Here is a 17,522-nt window from a genome sequence, read left to right as displayed (position 1 = left end):
GCCTCCACACCAGGACCATCTAGATCAGGAACATACATTTGTGTTCCAAACAGGCACTCATATGAAGTACGACCCCCCAGTGACCTTCTAGGCAAGTTATTAAGTGCTCTCTGTACTCCATATAGGTGGGCTAGCCAACCACGACCCGTACCTATAACTCTGGCCGTTAAGGACTGCTTTAAATCACGATTTAAACGCTCCACGACAGAATTTCCCTCGGGATGAAATGGAGACGAGAATTGGAGTTGGACCCCCAACGAAGCCATGGTGTCCCTGAATGCCTTAGAGGCAAAAGCAGGGCCCTGGTCCGAATGAAAAGCCGCAACTGCAAATATATCGACAAAGATGCGCAAATCTTTAATAACAGTGCGAGCGTCAGCCGAGCGTTGTGGCCATACCCATACAAATCTGGAGCACGAATCTACAGCAACCAATATATATTTGTATGCACTATCTGGTGTCAGCGGACCACAATGATCCAAGTACACACACTGTAATGGTTTGTTTGAAATCAGTCAAATAGTCTGCTGCGGGCGTCTAGCCGACGATGTCTTAATTTGTTGACAAATGTCACAACAAAGGACATACTGTTTCGTCTCTTTATAGAGACCAGGCCACCAGTAACGAGTCTGTAAAAGTGAAATTGTGGCAGCCACCCCAGCATGTGCAGAAGCCACCCCCTCATGTGCTGCAGAAATCAATCGAGGTCTCTCAATTTTATTGGGAATTTCACGTACACCAATGCCTGGAATTGTAACAGTAGCATGTAGCGCACCATTCAAGCAGTAACTATATTTTGAAGGAAATCCTTTAGGAAAAGGCGTGCCATCAGCCGTAGCCTTTATGGCAGCTGAAATTTCTGTGTCTGGTTTTGAACTCGAACGAGTCACTGCGGCCACTGCCGATTTCGCGGCTTCATCAGCCAAAGTATTCCCAGCAACGTGTATTCCAACGCGCTGGTGTCCAAGTGTATTCACAACATGGACATTAGGAAGCGTTTCCTTTAGATCCGCAACCTTACCCCACAACATTTTATGCTTAATGGTGTTGACTTTAGAATCTCTGAACCCATTCATCTTCCAATAGTGTAAATATTCGTTGAAAGACTGCACACAGTAGTAGGAGTCACAGACCAGCAAGGTTAAAAGTGCCGGATCCGCATGCTCCAACGCTAACAATAGAGCTTTGAGCTCAGCCAGCTGTGCCGTGCAATCTCCCAAGGTTTCAGTATAAGTATGTCGGGGGCAGAACACTTCCCCCTCCATAGTGCCGCTCACCACCGCACATGCAGCAGAATACTGTTGTTTAGTCCCAACCACCGGTTGCGCAGAGCCATCAGTATACATGACCACTTCATATTGGTCAATAGGCAATGTACCAGCAGGAACAGGGTATTCTATTTCGTATTGAAGAAATTCTTGAGTCTGCAGTTTAGGGTCAAATACATAATCTACATCAGTGGCTGTCAAAGACGTAACCCATTGTATCCATCGCGGGTGTAGAGCCTTCGAATTAGGAACACTCGCTTTGGTAACAGCATCTAAGGCCGGAACCGGGGAAACGACAACAATGCGTTGACCCTGGGCCAGCGGTCTTTCTTTAATAACAGCCATCTGTACTGCAGTGAGAATTTTCTCAGTTTGTGCAAAACGTTGCTCTGCAGCAGAATACAAGTGAGATTTGTATGCAATCGGGACAGTCTCCCCTTCATTAAAGGTGACATAAGTAAACCCAACAGCCCCAGGTATTACCCTGATCACTAAATGTGTCTTATTGTCCCGAGTGTGTAAGTGTTTAACTGCTAAAAGATCACTCTGTAATTCTCGCAGTATGTGTGTATGTTCAATCGTCCAAAGTTTACTCAAAAAATTCAGGCGAATCAACTCGTATAATGGTTTTATACGCGTTGCATATTCAGGAATGTAAGTTCTGCCAAAATTCAGAAACCCCAACAATGACTGGAGCTTCCAAACCGTATTAGGAGGCTGCAATAAAGCACATTTCTCCAAAAAATGTGGCGCTAAGCTCTTGCCCTCACTCGACAACTCATATCCCAGGAAAATGACGCTGAGGAAAGCAATCTTTGATTTCTTAAAATTGAACTTATAGCCAATATCAGCAAATCCCACAACAATGCACGATACACGCCTTAGATGTTGCAGAATCTCATCATCTGTCAGATATATGTCATCAATATATGATAATGCTTCAGGGTCGAACTCATGCAGCATTTCAGTTACACGAGCCGAAAACAGTCCTGGGCTATTCTTATACCCCTGAGGCAAACGACAAAAAATTTTCTGAGAGCCAAACGCACTGAAACAGGTATAGTCCCGACTCTCGGGCGCTATATTCTGGCAGAAAAATCCATTCGAGATATCCAATGTTGTTTTGTATTTTTTACGCACTATATTATTCATAAGCGCTGCGCTATGTGAATTCTGTATTGCATATGTGCGTGTATGACTATTCAAATGTCGGTAATCCACCACTATCCTATATGAATGGTCCGGTTTAGCAACCGGAAACAAGGGATTATGCATCGGCGAGACACAGGGCTCAATAACACCCTGATACTCCAATTCTGTAAGAATTTTCCTAACCGATGCCCTAGCTTCAAATTTGATAGGATATTGCGGTTGTGGCTGAGGTTCGCCCTTTATCGGTATTACATGATAAGGTGATTGTCTGTCCCACCCCACGTTATTTCTATACAAGGCGGGAGCCTGTGCTAGAGCCCATGATTTACTATAGGACTCCGCAAGTTCTCTCGGAACAAGTTGTGAGAAGGAAGGTGTAATAACCTCCTCCCCAACTGGACAGTCGCGAACAAAGTCAGGTGGCCAATCTTGTTCGGCCAACAGAACATCATATGATTTTACCACATGGTCCCAAAAAATGGCGTTTATAACACAGTCAATGTCCCCTTCCAATCGCAGAGTTACTTCATATACTCTATCAGGATCAGAGACTCGCATATCCGCCGTTTCTACTTGTATGAAGTCATCAGTTGCTTTCACCTCCAGATGCTCTAGAAGACTCCGGCGAACTATTGTGACCTCTGCCGCGCTGTCTAACAGTGCTAACGCCCATGTCTTGTTCGTCAAGAGAACTCTCTTCTTGAGCGGCATGTCTAACTGAGACAGCTGCCACTTTTTTCTTTTTGAATTGCTGTTTCTGTTGCAGCGGTTTCTCTTGTTGTTTAATAGAAACCTCCGCTGAGCGTTGTGAATCCTGTCTCGGTTTCACGTACTCCATCCTCCGCTCTGACCGCCCACCTCTCTCACTTCTCTTTTCCGAGGAGTCCTGAAAGGAACGAGATTGGCGTGTATCAGTATATTGATATCTATCAGGCTTCTTCAAAGTATCCCTATTCCTGAGATTATACTTATTCTGTGGGGTCTCCGTTTGCGGAGACTGCCTATCATCCTTCTTAGGTGTTTGCTGTTTCTTTTCCCAGCGCTTTTTCGAACCCTCAGGTTGTTGCTGTTTAGCATTATCTTTATTATTTTTACCCGGGAACTGGGGTTTTTGTGGTCTAGCCCCTAGGCTATCACGACCAATACTAGAATATGTTTCCGCTATTATTCTCGGAAGCTCCCGCTCCTGTTGAAGCAGCGGAACATCCCGAAGACGCATACGCACTGCTAGTGCTACTGCCTCTCCTTTGAGATTACTCAAAATAATAGAAGAAACTGTGGCAAAATTGCCCAGCAACTGCATGCCCAAATCCAAGGCAGGGGCAGCCCCATATTCTTCCTGAATCTGCTTAAGTACGTCCGGTAAATTAGCTAATGTCGTTGTACTGTGTGCCGTAGTGTAGAGCGCGGCAAACACCGTGCCCCAGGTATTACAAAGGTCCACCGGAGGAACCATCCCGTACGGCAAACACATCGTCAAAATTCTATGTTTATCCTGAGGTCCCGTATGGGGAAATACTGCTTCCAGCGTATTAATTTTTTGTGCCAGCCAAAACGGAGTCTCCTCTCGTTTAGCCGGTGCTTTACCCATAACTGAGTGTACAGTGACCGGATTAAGACCCGGAACCACCGCCTGTGGGTGCGCTGGAGCAGCACGCGCTGCATTCGTATTTAATGTCTGCATCACAAACTGAACTAATCGTCTATATGTAGCCGTTAATTCTGTATATAAACGACAAACTTCAACCACTGCCAATTGAGCAACCGCAGGATGTGGTGTATATGTAGCCAATAAAGGCCAGGTAGGACCATCATTACTCAGTGGACCTATCCTTACTTGTGCTATTGTGTGTGGGAGGGCGCCATCAAGCCAATTATGGTGTTCTTGATAAGATAGAGGTATTTCTAAATAAGCGTAAGCCCTGTATTGTCCAGGGGCATTCGCAACTGTGTATTCGTGAAAAGTATTTGTTCCCCCATCCACTGCTGGAAAAGTGACCCAAGAATAAAAAAGTTCCGTTCTATAGGCTGCATGGGCGTCCACCACAAACGTGACTGGACCCCCCTGGACTGTCAGTCCATGTGTCAATAGATGTCCCGTGAGCGGATGTCGCATATTAATTGCTATGTTCACTACATTAGGATTCGCCATTTTATAAAAAATGGCTGCAGGTCAGAGAAGGCACACCAATATCGGGGTTTTTTCCTTTCAAAGTTCAAGCTTGAACAACCGACCACTAAGCAATAGGAAGCACCTATGCCGTGGCGGCGGAAACCCTCAGCCCCACGGACGTCTCTGTATACGGAACCGAGGAGTCAAAATATATATGAGACCAAGAGAGTCAGTCGGACCTAATCATTAGAGCCAGACCAAACGTTGGCGGCGCCATGTCGCGTGGGCTCTCATTATTCTAAATGAGACTACTGGATTTCTAGGTAGCAGGATCGATAACGGTGTGGGGGACTGAGTCTGACCCACGTGTAAAGAACTCTGTCACCCTAAATCCGTTTTTGCTCCGGCTAACTAGCAGTGCCTCATTTCTCCCATGTGGAAGGAATGATTTGGCAGCTGAGCGCATGACATCTTTGGAACTTCTCAGGGAAGTCGTGGTTACTCAGATCCAAACCAACTCTCTTATTTCCAATATGATCTCATATACAAATGACAAAGACAGTATAAGTTTTATATAATGTTTTAATAAAACGACTGTATTTTAGATATTAAGGCGTGAGCCGCAATAACCAGAACGATACAACACAGTAGGATTGTGATAGTTACCAGGAGAGTAAAACATAAAAACAAAGCTATCATATTGTCAAACAGTTTCTACTCTCCCTCTGCTTGTTCTATCTAGAGCACAGCATGTTAAGCTTCTAGCTTGCCTATTATAATCACTATGGGGATATCAGCCCTCATACCTGAGCAAAGACCTGTGATCTTGGTTCAGCGTCTGCAACGAGGCAGTCAGTGTCAAGTTGTGGTTCCCTGGTCGGAATCTCCCTCTCGCGTGTACTGGGACAAGGAAGTGATTTTATAACTAACATGTCAGAGAGATCACAAAATGTCCCTACGCAGGAATGCCGAGTCTAAACTCTTACCACGTCTATCGGCAATGTACCAGACTGTATCCTTGACTGAAGCACAGAGTAAATATGTTATGGAGAACTCTAGTGCAGAGTAGGCAAAACAGTGTGATATGAATAAAAAACAACACCGTAGAACTGGCTATTTGAAAAATAACAGTACGAAGCCTAATAAAAAGCATGTAGAGCAAAGTGCACAGAGGCTCTAAGCTATTAGCAAATGAATAAAATATATTCAGGGCAAAATGCACAAAGGCCTAAAGCCTGAAGCTAAAGCGCAATGAATACGTAAAACTAACCACACTACAGGACCATACCTGTTTGGGACTCACTTCCGGGTTCAGACAGACCACAGACCCGGCAGATGGCTCATGCAGATGAGGGGCAAGAATCCTAAACTCTTGAGGTGCTCCATTTCCCTACAGGGGATGGACTTTACAGTGGAGCATCGCCCGGGGATTGACCACGCCAGCGCTGATGTTCTCTCCAGATACTTCCGCCTTAGCGATGAGAGCTCTCAGGAGGTTGGGTAGCTCCCCCCACTTTCATCTGAGTGGACACATGTTAGACCTGACAGCCTTAGGGTGGTCGCCCCTAACTTTTTGCCTCCCTCCCTCCACTTTTTTTGACACTGTTTTTGCTGGCTTTAGGACTCTGCACACTTTACCACTGCTAACCAGTGCTAAAGTACATTGCTGTCTCCCTTAAAATATGGTGACACTGGATCATACCCAATTAGATTATTTAATTTACTTACAAGTCCCTAATAAAGTGCGCTATATGTGCCTAGGGCCTGTAGTTTAAATGCTACTAGTGGGCCTGCAGCACTGATTGTGCCACCCACTTAAGTAGCCCCTTAACCATGTCTCAGGCCTGCCATTGCAAGGCCTGTGTGTGCAGTTTCACTGCCAATTCGACTTGGCATTTAAAAGCACTTGCCAAGCCTAAAACTCCCCTTTGTCTACATATAAGTCACCCCTAAGGTGGGCCTTAGCTAACCTCTAGGGTAGGGTGCTGTGTAGACAAATGGCAGGACATGTACCTGTATAGTTTACATGTCCTGGTAGTGTAAATCTTCTAAATTCATTTTACACTGTTGTGAGGCCTGCTACTTTCATAGGCTAACATTAGGGCTACCCTCATATATTGTTTGAGCGGTAGCTTATGATCTGAAAGGAGTAACCTGGTCATATTTAGTATGGCCAGAATGGTAATAAAAAATCATGCTAACTGGTGAAGTTGGATTTAATATTACTATTTTAGAAATGCCACTTTTAGAAAGTGGGCATTCCTCTGCACTTAAATCCTCGTGTGCCTTACAATCCACGTCTGGCTAGATTTAGTTGACAGCTCCCTTGTGCATTCACTCAGACAACTCCCAAACACAGGATGCGCAGTCACACTTGCACACATCTGCATATTGAATGGGTCTTCCTGGGCTAGGAGGGTGGAGGGCCTGACACTTACATGTCAAAGGACAGTAGCCTGCTCTCACACAAAGGATTGCGACACACCCTACTGGGACCCTGTCAGACAGGGTGGAACTGAAAGAGGACCTTGTGCACTTCTAAGCCACTTCAAAGGCACATTTGGGTATTTAAACAGGACCTCTGCCTCTACCAACTCCGACACTTCCTGGAGAAGAAACCCTGAACCAGAACCTGCAACCTGCCAAGAAGAACTGCCTGGCTGCCCAAAGGACTCACCTGGACTGCTCTTCTGAGAAGGACTGCTGCCTTGCTGTTGACCTGCTACCTTGCTGCTCTCTGGCTGTTCTGAGAAGTGCTCTCCAAGGGCTTGGATAGAGCTTGCCTCCTGTTCCTTGAAGTCTCAGGACCAAGAAGACTTTATCTCTGCAAAGAACTCCTTGTGCGGTGAAAAATCGATACACAGCCTGCAAGAAATGACGCACAGCCTGGATCGCGGTGAAAAATTCACCACCCGCTGAACCTGAATGACGCAGCCCAACTTCGCATGGAGAAGATCGACGCAGCGCCAGCGTTGCGACCGTAAATTCGGCCCACGGCCCACTGGATCGAGCTAAGAAGAGCTGGAATGACGCAGCCCGACTTCTTGGGAGGAATTGATGCAGCACCTGCTGTGCGGTAGAAATTTCCATGCAAACGCCCACCGGATCGACGCAGCCCCTGTGACTTCATCCTGCAAGTGCCAGATTTCAACGCATCATCCCCAGGGCGTCTGAAAACCCCACAAACCGAAAAGGATCCAAGTCTCCAAGCTGGAAATCGACAAAAAAGCCTTCCCTGCGTGAAAAATTAATGACGCATCGCCTGTGTGTGCCAGAAAAATTAACGTACACCTCACCGTTTTCCACGCATCTCCTTCTCTGCGGTCCCTTGCAGAGAATTTGAATGCAAACCAAGTACTTTGTGCTTGCAAGAGACACTTGTTGCTTTTTAAGACACTAAAGCCACTTTATATAATTTTTTCAGTGATATTTCAACATATACTTATTGCATCTTAATCGGTTTGACCTGCATATTAACAGATAAATATAATATATTTTTCTAAACAATTTGTGGTGTAATTTTGTGGTGTTCTACTGTGTTATTGCATGATTTATTGCACAAATACTTTACACATTGCCTTCTAAGTTAAGCCTGACTGCTCAGTGCCAAGCTACCAGAGGGAGGGCACAGGATAATTTGGATTGTGTGTGACTTACCCTGACTAGAGTGAGGGTCCTTGCTTGGACAGGGGGTAACCTGACTGCCAGCCAAAGACCCAATTTCTAACATACTGTCATTGCAAGCCACCAACAATGAGCATTATTGTTTGGCAGGCAGCAAGTATTCATGTAATCAAGGACACTGATAACATGCCTTTATAGTGCACGCTGCCCATCTGAACAACCCGCAGTCAACTTTCAAAGGTAACGAGTAAGAAGCCTTTCAAGCGCGTTACCACCTTTTATGATGCTAATCTTCTTGTTCTTTTCTTTTCTAGGATCGGCATCTGCAACACTGGGCTGTGGAATAGACGATCCAGGAACAAGCATGGAGGAGCAGAGAATCCCACTCTGCATCTGAAGTCCTCTGACAGCAAGCAATCACCTCAATACCGGTGTGGCTTTAAATACCTGCTGCACCTGGCCACACCCAGTCTGAGTCAATGGCCACACACAGTCTGAGTCATAAGGCTGCTGTACCTGGCCATACCCAGTCTGAGTCATGAGAATGCCACAAGCTCAGGTAACAAGTTAACACATGCCCCAGATTCCTACATGAGTATTAAACCAAGCCTTGGCTCAAGTAAACATTTCTCAAAGGTGAGAATAAGTGGCCCATTTATAAGGGCAGGTGATTTACTTTAGAGGCACACTTTACTAAGTGCCAGACGTGGGTTCTGGAACATATTCAGGTCTGCAGGCCTGACAGTACACCCTTCCCAAGGTGCCCCCAATTGGATTCGGTTTGTTTGGGTGTCTGTGATGGAACTGGTGAACTAATCGAGGAGCATGTACGTGTCCTGCTGGCTCCCAGGAACGATCTTCCAGTCCGTAACCTTTCCAATCCATCAAGTAGTGGAGTTTGTTACACACTTGTTTGGAATCTTATACCGCCCTTACCTTGTACTCTAGTTGATTATCCACTAGAATCGGAGAGGGTCCCATTGGGCAGTGCATGGTGTTTGCTACCGGTATTAGCAAGGAGATGTGGAACACTGGATGAATCAGCAGAGATGTGGGAAGCTCTAGTTTAATGGATACTTCAATTATGTTCTCCATTATGGTGAAGGGGCACACAAAAACATTGGATGAAACTTTTGTGCCCCCTTCAGATTTAAGTGTTTAGTTGACAACCATACCCTTTGTCATTCCTTAAAATCTGGTCCCTGGTGTCTCTTTTTGTCTGCATATGTCTTATACATTTGTTTTGCCAATTCCAGATTGTCTTGTGCATTTTGTTGAATGTCACTGAATTGTGGTAAAAAATCTTGCACAGCGGAGTGGGTAACTGAGGTACTACATTTAAATCCAACATACAAGGATGATACTCATAGTTACAATAAAAAGGTGCATATTCAATAGATGCATGGATTACATTTTTATATGCAAATTCAGTGGCCCCAAACACTTTGCCCAATCCACTTCAGAGCTTAGAAGATAACAAGGTAAATATTGCTTCATACACTGGTTGACTCTTTCAGTCTGTCCATCTGATTGTGGCTGATGACTGGACGACAAGTGGATATCCATATCCAATTCCTGGCAAAGGTATTTCCAAAATCTGGATACAAATTGTGGTTCTCAATGAGAAACTACCACTGAAGGAAGCCCATGGAGACAAACTATGGATTGTAAGAAAACTTGGCCTAATTGTAAGGCAGAAGGTAAGGATTTTAGAAGGATAAAGTGTGCCATTTATGTCAAGTGATCTACTACTACTAGAACAGTAGTAAACCCAGCCTGGAAGTTCTGTAATTCTACCACAAAGTCTAATGATACCGTGTGCCAGGATTCAGGTGGCATGGGAAAGGGTTGCAAAAGTCCAGCCGGAGCTTGGTACAAACTTTTCCTTTGTGTGCAAGTAGCACAATTTCCTACATAAGCCTTTGCATCCTCAGATATGGATGGCCACCGCAAAATGTAATTGGAGGATCTCTAGGGTCTTTTTCCCCCTGGGTGACCAACAAGCTTACTAGCATGGTGCCACTGACAGGCTTTGTCTTGTAATTTTTTGATGGGTAGCTATAACTTCTGTGCTACATACTTTAACCCCTCATGGCTAGTGACATCTGTAGTGTGGTGTTGCAGGGTATCTATGGCTGCAGTACCTTCCTGCTCTAGTTGCACCTCTTGTGAAAAATCTGAATCAAGGATAATGGCCCCCACAGTTTTGTCTGAATAGATAATAAAAGGTGGTTTTTCCACTTGTACATTAGTGGACCGGGTTAGTCTAGAAAGTGTGTCCACTTTTTCGTTCTTACAACCTGGTTGGAACTGGATCAGAAAATATTAATCACTGAAGAACTGGGACTACCTGACCCGTTGCGCAGGTAAAGCGTGTGCGGTTTTAAGGAACTGTAAATTCCTATGATCTGTCAGAATGGTGACTGTATGTAAACTCCCTAGGAGATAATGGCCCTCATTACAACATTGGCGGTATATACCACCTATCGCTGCGGCGACGGCTGCCAAAAGCCATCGCCGTGGGTTCCAGCCGTCTGCCAAATTATGAACATAGCCGGAATTCCCCCAGATGAATGGCAGAAATCCGGCTATGGCCATGGCAGCGGATGTCGGTAAGGTGGCACTGCTGCCGACAGCAGCTCCACACCAGTAGACCACCGCCCACCATATCATGACACATGATACAGCCTGGTGGTGTTCTGCTGGAGGACCCCCTGCAATCAGGTAAGTCGGCTGCTCCGACAGGGGAGGGGAGTGGGGGTGTGTGTGTGTGTGGATGTGTGTGTGCATGTATGTATTTCAGTGTGAATGGATGTGTGTATGTATGGATGTATGCATGTGTGTATGGATGTGAGAATGAGTGTGTGAATGTGTGTGTGCGTGTGTGAATGAAGTTCCATGAATGAAGTAGGGGGTCTGGAGAGGGAGGGGGTAGGGGGAAACAAGGGGGGCCAAACCTCCAATGTCATATTATGGGGAAAGTACCGCCAGCCTGTTGGCAGTACTTTTCTCCATTTTACTGCCGTCCGCCAGGGTTGTAATGAGGGCCAAAGTCTCTATTTCTCAAAGGCTTGATGTTATTGCTAGTAATTCTCGGTCTGCTACTGAATTATTTGTTTTGGCTGAATTCAATTTGTGAGAGAAGCAAACCACTGGGTGTAGCTCACCGGTCCCATGATCACGCTGAGATAAGACTCCACCCACCTCTACTTGAGAGGCGTCTTCCTCGACAAAAAACAGCTACGTAGGGTATGGGGTCGTAAAATGGGAGCTGTACTGAACTTGTCTTTTAATTGGTGCAAGGCCTTATCTGCCTCTTCTCCCCACTGAAACTTCATTCCTTTATGGAATAATTTAGTGATGGGAGCAACAATGTTTGAAAAGTGATCAATAAAATGCGTATAGAAGTTGGCAATGCCCAGGGTGACCTCTTGTGTCTCCATTGTGTCCGGGCGAGAAATGAAATGTGGGCTTATTGAACTGTCATGCACTAACCTGTTTGTCCCATGGAGACACAATGCTGTGAAACATGGACATCGCCTGGCAGAATTAGGATGGCTAGCAGTGATCTACGAAGAGCAGATATATCCTATGATGAATTAAACATTAGTCAACTATCACTTTTTATGTAACCAATATACTAAAATTACTCTCCGCCAAATCCCTCAAAGTAGGTGTACCTGTCTGAGTCCCCTCACCCACTTTTGATAGCTCTCCCCTCTCTCTCTAGGGATATCAATGAAACAGTATGGAACCTACAATCTGATACAATGTTTAACCTTCTATATTATCTACAAGTATTCCCACCTTGTTCCAAAGCCAATGTGGCCGCACTGGAAAACCTACCTGAAGTGTTCCAGAAATTCAGTGTACGTCTTGCTCGTTGGGTCTTGATGAGACTTTCTAAAACACAGTCACACTCACTATCATAGACATATAACAGGCGATAAAGAATGAAAATCAATTCTTAAGTAATTTTGTTTTCTCAAATATTCAGGGATTAAGCAGAAGAGTGTTAGTATCAGAAAGAACACAGTTCAGTGTTTTAACCACACTGACAGCATAGGGTTAATATACTAAAGCTCACTTTCGTATGTAATTGGTACCATCACTGTGACATCACAGTGACAATTGAACATGGAAATAACAGACCTTTGATTCACGTTTTGAAACTAGTGTGTGCCAAGCACTGAGTGTTCTTTGTCATACGCAATGATTAGTATCACAGAAATGCTACATAAAGCTCAACTATAGCAAACATGTTCATAATACATCGTTAAAATAACAACTGTCCAACATGCACTCAAATCTGTACTGTCATTGCAAGCTAACAACAATGAATGTTATTATTTAGCAGGCAGCAAGTATTCAAGCAACCAACGGCACTAATAACATGCCCTTCTAGTGTGCGATGCTCCTCTGAACATCAGGCAATCAACTATCAAAGGTAACCGGCAAAATGACTTTCAACCGTTTGCAGCACATTACCGCCTTTTATGATGCTAATCTTCTAGATTTCTTCTTTTCTAGGATTGGCATCTGTAACGCTGAGGAATAGATGATCCAGAAACAAGCGCAGAGGAGCAGAGAATCCCACTCTTCATCGGAAGACCTCTGACTGCAAGCAATCACATCATGACTGGTGTGGCTTTAAATTCCTGCTGCACCTGGCCACACCGAGTCTGAGTCACCTGGCCATCCCCAGTCTGAGTCATAGGGCTGCTGTCCCAGGCCACACCCAGTCTGAGTCGTGAGGATGCTACAAGCTCAGGCAACAAGTTGCGACATGTCCCAGATTCCTACACGAGTTCTAAAACAAGCATTGGCTCAAGTAAACATTTCTCATAGGCAACAACAATCATTGACTCATGCAAGGGCAGTTGATTTGCTTTAGGGGCACACTTGACTAAATGTCAGATGTAGGTTCTGGAGCATTTTTGGGTTTGCAGGCCCGACAGTTGTCAATTGGATCAAGTGGGTAAAGAGCGTCTTATACCAAGTGCGAGTTTTACGACTTGTACTGTATGGCTAAGTACCTGGTTATTTTTATCCACTCCACACACATGCTTGTTGTAATCAAGTGTACAGGTGCACTTGTGAATTAGATCCAACTGAACTCAAACTGTGAACAGGGAAATAGTCTCATCATGAATTGTAGTGAGCAAGTACACATCCCTCCAACTGGAGAACTGGACTGCAAGCAGTTCAATTGAATCTAATCCAATATTCAGAGATTTTTGGAGCTTCTTAAAAACAGGCCCCCTGCAGGAATCCTTTGTATCAGCATCAAACTTTTCTACATGCAATAGTGACAGCTTTGTACAGTTTGTTGAATAGCTCTACTCTTGTATAGAGGTTGTCCACCTAAAGGTTATTACACTAATGAAGGAATGGGTGGACAAGCTCTCATACAATAATTTCTGTAACTCCTAGCATGGAACAGCAACCTGCAGGATTTAGAGTGGAGTCCTTCCTAGGCTAGATAAAAAGTAGATCTTTGACACAGCATGCACATTTTGGTGCCACAATGAGCTCATTTGCTCGGAATGTACTGCCTGAACAGAAGCCACCCTCCATAAAGGACTGATCAGTGAATTTATTCTTTCCAGGAGTATTAATCTCTAGAAGCCTGGCAGAAAAAATGTTCCAACCTGTCACTGACTGTTTGGTCCTGAGGTAATGCTCCTGAATAATCCACAAAATGCAGCATAAGCTGCAATAGGAAAACCGATCTCTGCTCATGAGCTGCACAAAGCTAGTTGCTACCCAAACAGTGTGACTAAACCAGTAGGACAGCAAGCTTAGGCCCATATTTATACTTTTTTAGCACTGCATTTGCGGCATTTTTTGTTACGTAAAAGCGGCGCAAACTTGTAAAATACAATTGTATCACAACTGCCATGAACATGTTTCTTAGAATCACTGAAAGACAAGTCATCAGATGGAACTGAGGCAATTAAAATCTCTCTTTAAGATTCCATTTTAATTTCTTCTCTCTAATGCTGAGTGTCCTCCATAAGTCGAGCTACTGTCTTTACCAAGAGTTAAGTACCACAAGTGTGATGGTGCCACTGGAGTGATGCATGCAGGCTCACTCATGAAAAAGTTCTGCTGCTGTTTGCTTAACTCACTCTTGGCCTTCATTAAGTTAGTATGTAGTTCTGTGTATGTGCTGTGTTCCTGTTTGCCTTCGAATGGTACAATATATGGAGGACTCTGGGTTTTATTTTGGGAGCACCCGGATTATCTGTAGGAGGAGCTAGTAGAGGACTCCCAACAAACAGAATTGTGAATTGCTACATTCCTGTAAACTGGGTGGGACTCTCATCGGAAGAAGAAGAACAAAGCACTTCAGTGCACTTCAAAGGGTGCTCTTTGATTTAGAGAGACAATGATTGGGCCATCACCCGTGTGCAGTTTAAGTTGGAGACCCTGTGTGCCAGAGGAGACTGCCATGAAGTTAGCCAACATTGCACCAATCGGGCTGTAGCTTGTGTGCAGGGTGAAGTTGGTAACCCCATTTGTTCAAGGGTTCCATTGTGAAGATGACTACTGTGCTGACTGGGCCATAGCCTGTGTTCAGTGTGAAGTCAGCAATCAGGTATGCCAGAGGGGAGTTGCCATTATGAGAAATTTACTGCTGTGGTGATGGGGCCATAGCCCATGTGCGGAGTCAAGACAGCAACCCTGCATTCAAGTGGGGGCAACTGTAAAGAGGAAACTACTGCTTTGCTGATCTAGCCATTGCCTATGTGCAAAGTGAGGCCAGCAACCCTGTATGCCAGAAGATGTCACTGGAAAGGATGGGGATGATTGTCTGGTTCCAGAAGTCATCAAGAGGAGAGGTTACAGTGTTGACCGATGCTGGCCCAAGCACCCAACTGTGGATCAGGGCCAAAGACGTCAAAACCCCCTACCTGTAGAAGTATCGGGGAACTTACTGTCTCACCAGAGGATGAGCCATGGATGCGAGCCACTACCCCTGCACAGCCACAAGAGATACTCACCAACACCAGCTGCTACAGCCCCTGTTGGCATCCACAAGTGAAATGCACTCCTGTTGTGCAATCCATGCAGGAGCGAGTAAGACTGATCAAAATACAGGAAGGCCCAGGGGAACTTGTTTTGTCACATAGCACCTTGGGTGATGGAACACTTTTGACTTTTAAAAGAGAGGAGTGGGACTCCTGAGACGCAGACTACTAATGGGGTATAACTCAAATGTCACTTATAGTGAATGGGGAACAACCACTAAAGTAAGCAAGTGGGAAGTGGGATTAAAGGGCATGCCTAGTAAACACTAGAGCCCGATGTCAAGGAACTATGTGTATTGCTTATTGATGCCATATTTTACTTTCTGTTTTATTTATACATATTTGACTGGCCAATCATTTATTGCTGCAATTGAATGTATTTTGAGTTGTAACCCTGTGTTCAACACCCTGCATCTACCTTCCCCCCGAGAAGCCTTAGACTTCTCGACTGAGAGTAAAGTGCTAAAGGTGTACTTAGCCCACTTGCTTATGGTCCATAGTAAGTCATCCCTAGGGAACAACTCTACTTGGCAAATATTGCCTCTCCACTTCATCACTAGTTGCTGCATGACCAGATGAGCAACATCTGTGCACTTGATGGAGACAGCTAATTTATGAAAAAGTATGGACGACTTGTGAAAAAAACAATACAGTGATATACATCACTAGTTGTCACATGACCAGATGAGCAACATCTGTGCACTTGATGTAGAAAGCTAATTTATAAAGAAGTATGGATGACTTGTAAAAAAAAACTAAAAAAAACACAGTGGTATACAGGAAAGCCATATTGTCCTGTTTTGCCCAGGACAAGTATTGCATTGCCCTTCTGCAGTAGTCTGCAACAGTTTGCTGAGCATATTTTATTCACTGATAACTAATGCTGGCAAAGGTGAAATTGGGTTTTGGTTGAGAGGAGGTTTAACTCTTCTCAAGCAACAATTACAATCTCTCTCAGGGTGAGCCACAGAAAATCACTAAAGCAGCCTGCTCTTAACCCTCTGGTAGCTTGGTACAAAAGCATTCAAGCTTAATTTAAAGGCAATGCAGCACTCAAACAGTAGTAAAGTGAAAACACAACACAAGAAAAATCCCACACCAATTTAGAAAAATTTAGAAAAAAATGAATAAATAAGTTGAGATTAAAATGACAAATATCCAAGCAATAGAACCATAGTTATGAATTATTAATGCTTTTAGTAAAACTAATGCCTGAAAGATCAAAGTACCAACTGCCGGTGTTTAGTCATGCAACACCGGGGCAAAGTCAAAAGTTATGGCCGATGTGATGGAGTGTGGTTCAGCTACAAGAAATGGATTGGGACTAGTCTTTGCTTCCTCTTCGGACTTTGATGACTTTTTCATGTCTTGCAAAGGTAAAGTTCTGAGGGGCAAGGCAACCGTCAGTTTCCGAGGAGGTTGTGCTGTTGCCAGAGGCTGCTGGATGTAGTCACCAGGAAGATTCCTATGTTTTAACTTTGTCACTTTTTTGGAAGCCAAAAAATCTCCAGCCGGGCTAAGCTGCAGGTTGTAGCCAATGAGAGCTCCACAAGGCCGGACACCTTTTTGAAGAGAAGACAGTGAACAGGATTTGCTGCTGCAGCAGAGAACGTGGCAGGAGCCACCTCAAAGTCAGGCTGACTGGCGATGCACCTTGAGGCAATCGCCAACCAGGTAAGTCCCAGTCTTCTGTCAGTTCTCAGGTCACTTTTGGGATGCAAAGTACTAACTCTTGGGTTTTTGCTGTTTGGGCACTTTTAGTGCCACTTCCAAATGTCCAAGACTGAGTGGTACTACCTGGAGGGCGGGACTCACTTCACATTGGGTCCAGATGTGAGGTTCAAGTTTGTGGAGCTTTTTGGTCCTCTGTAGCTCACAACAGAAGACTAGAAACTAGCCCCCGAAGCCACCATGGTAGTCCTGGGTTCAAACACTCAAGCAAAATGCAGTTCTCTGAGGGCACAAGGCAGGAGTCAAACAACAGGACAGTCCTTTGCGTTACAAAGCAGGACTCAAGCAGAAAAGCAATCCTCTGAAATACAACACTAATCCAGAATTGTACTGAAGAGGTGGTCTGAGGATCCACTATTTATACCTGTTATCAGCATTTGAAGTGGGAGAAACTTCGAAGTCCTTCTGTCGTCTTGTGCTAGAATACACAAGGCCCTCTGCCTAGGCTCAAAGAGGTCCGAAGTAACAAAAGAAGGATTCCAAGGTCTTTGTGAGTGAACTGAGCCAGCTCATTTGACATATAAGTGGACAGGGAAAGCTCACCCCTCCCATCCTGGCAGGATTGCCCAACTTGTCAACACCTAGCCCTCCTTTGTCTCA

General features: G+C 44.7%; 1 long non-coding RNA gene across 1 annotated transcript in view; it reads left to right on the top strand.

The window, feature by feature from the left end:
* The window catches only part of LOC138258643 (uncharacterized), a 136,138-nt gene extending 122,006 nt beyond the window's left edge, over positions 1 to 14,132 (top strand). Inside the window, exons 2-4 of the long non-coding RNA XR_011198476.1 lie at positions 8,472 to 8,716; positions 12,512 to 12,604; positions 12,688 to 14,132. This is a non-coding gene — a long non-coding RNA (uncharacterized lncRNA). The remainder of the gene's footprint in view (positions 1 to 8,471; positions 8,717 to 12,511; positions 12,605 to 12,687) is intronic.
* The last annotated feature ends 3,390 nt before the right edge of the window (positions 14,133 to 17,522 follow it).

Source organism: Pleurodeles waltl, chromosome 9 (genome assembly GCF_031143425.1).
Source record: "Pleurodeles waltl isolate 20211129_DDA chromosome 9, aPleWal1.hap1.20221129, whole genome shotgun sequence".
NCBI classification, from domain to species: Eukaryota; Metazoa; Chordata; class Amphibia; order Caudata; family Salamandridae; genus Pleurodeles; species Pleurodeles waltl.
This window is presented reverse-complemented; position numbering and strand designations above follow the sequence as displayed.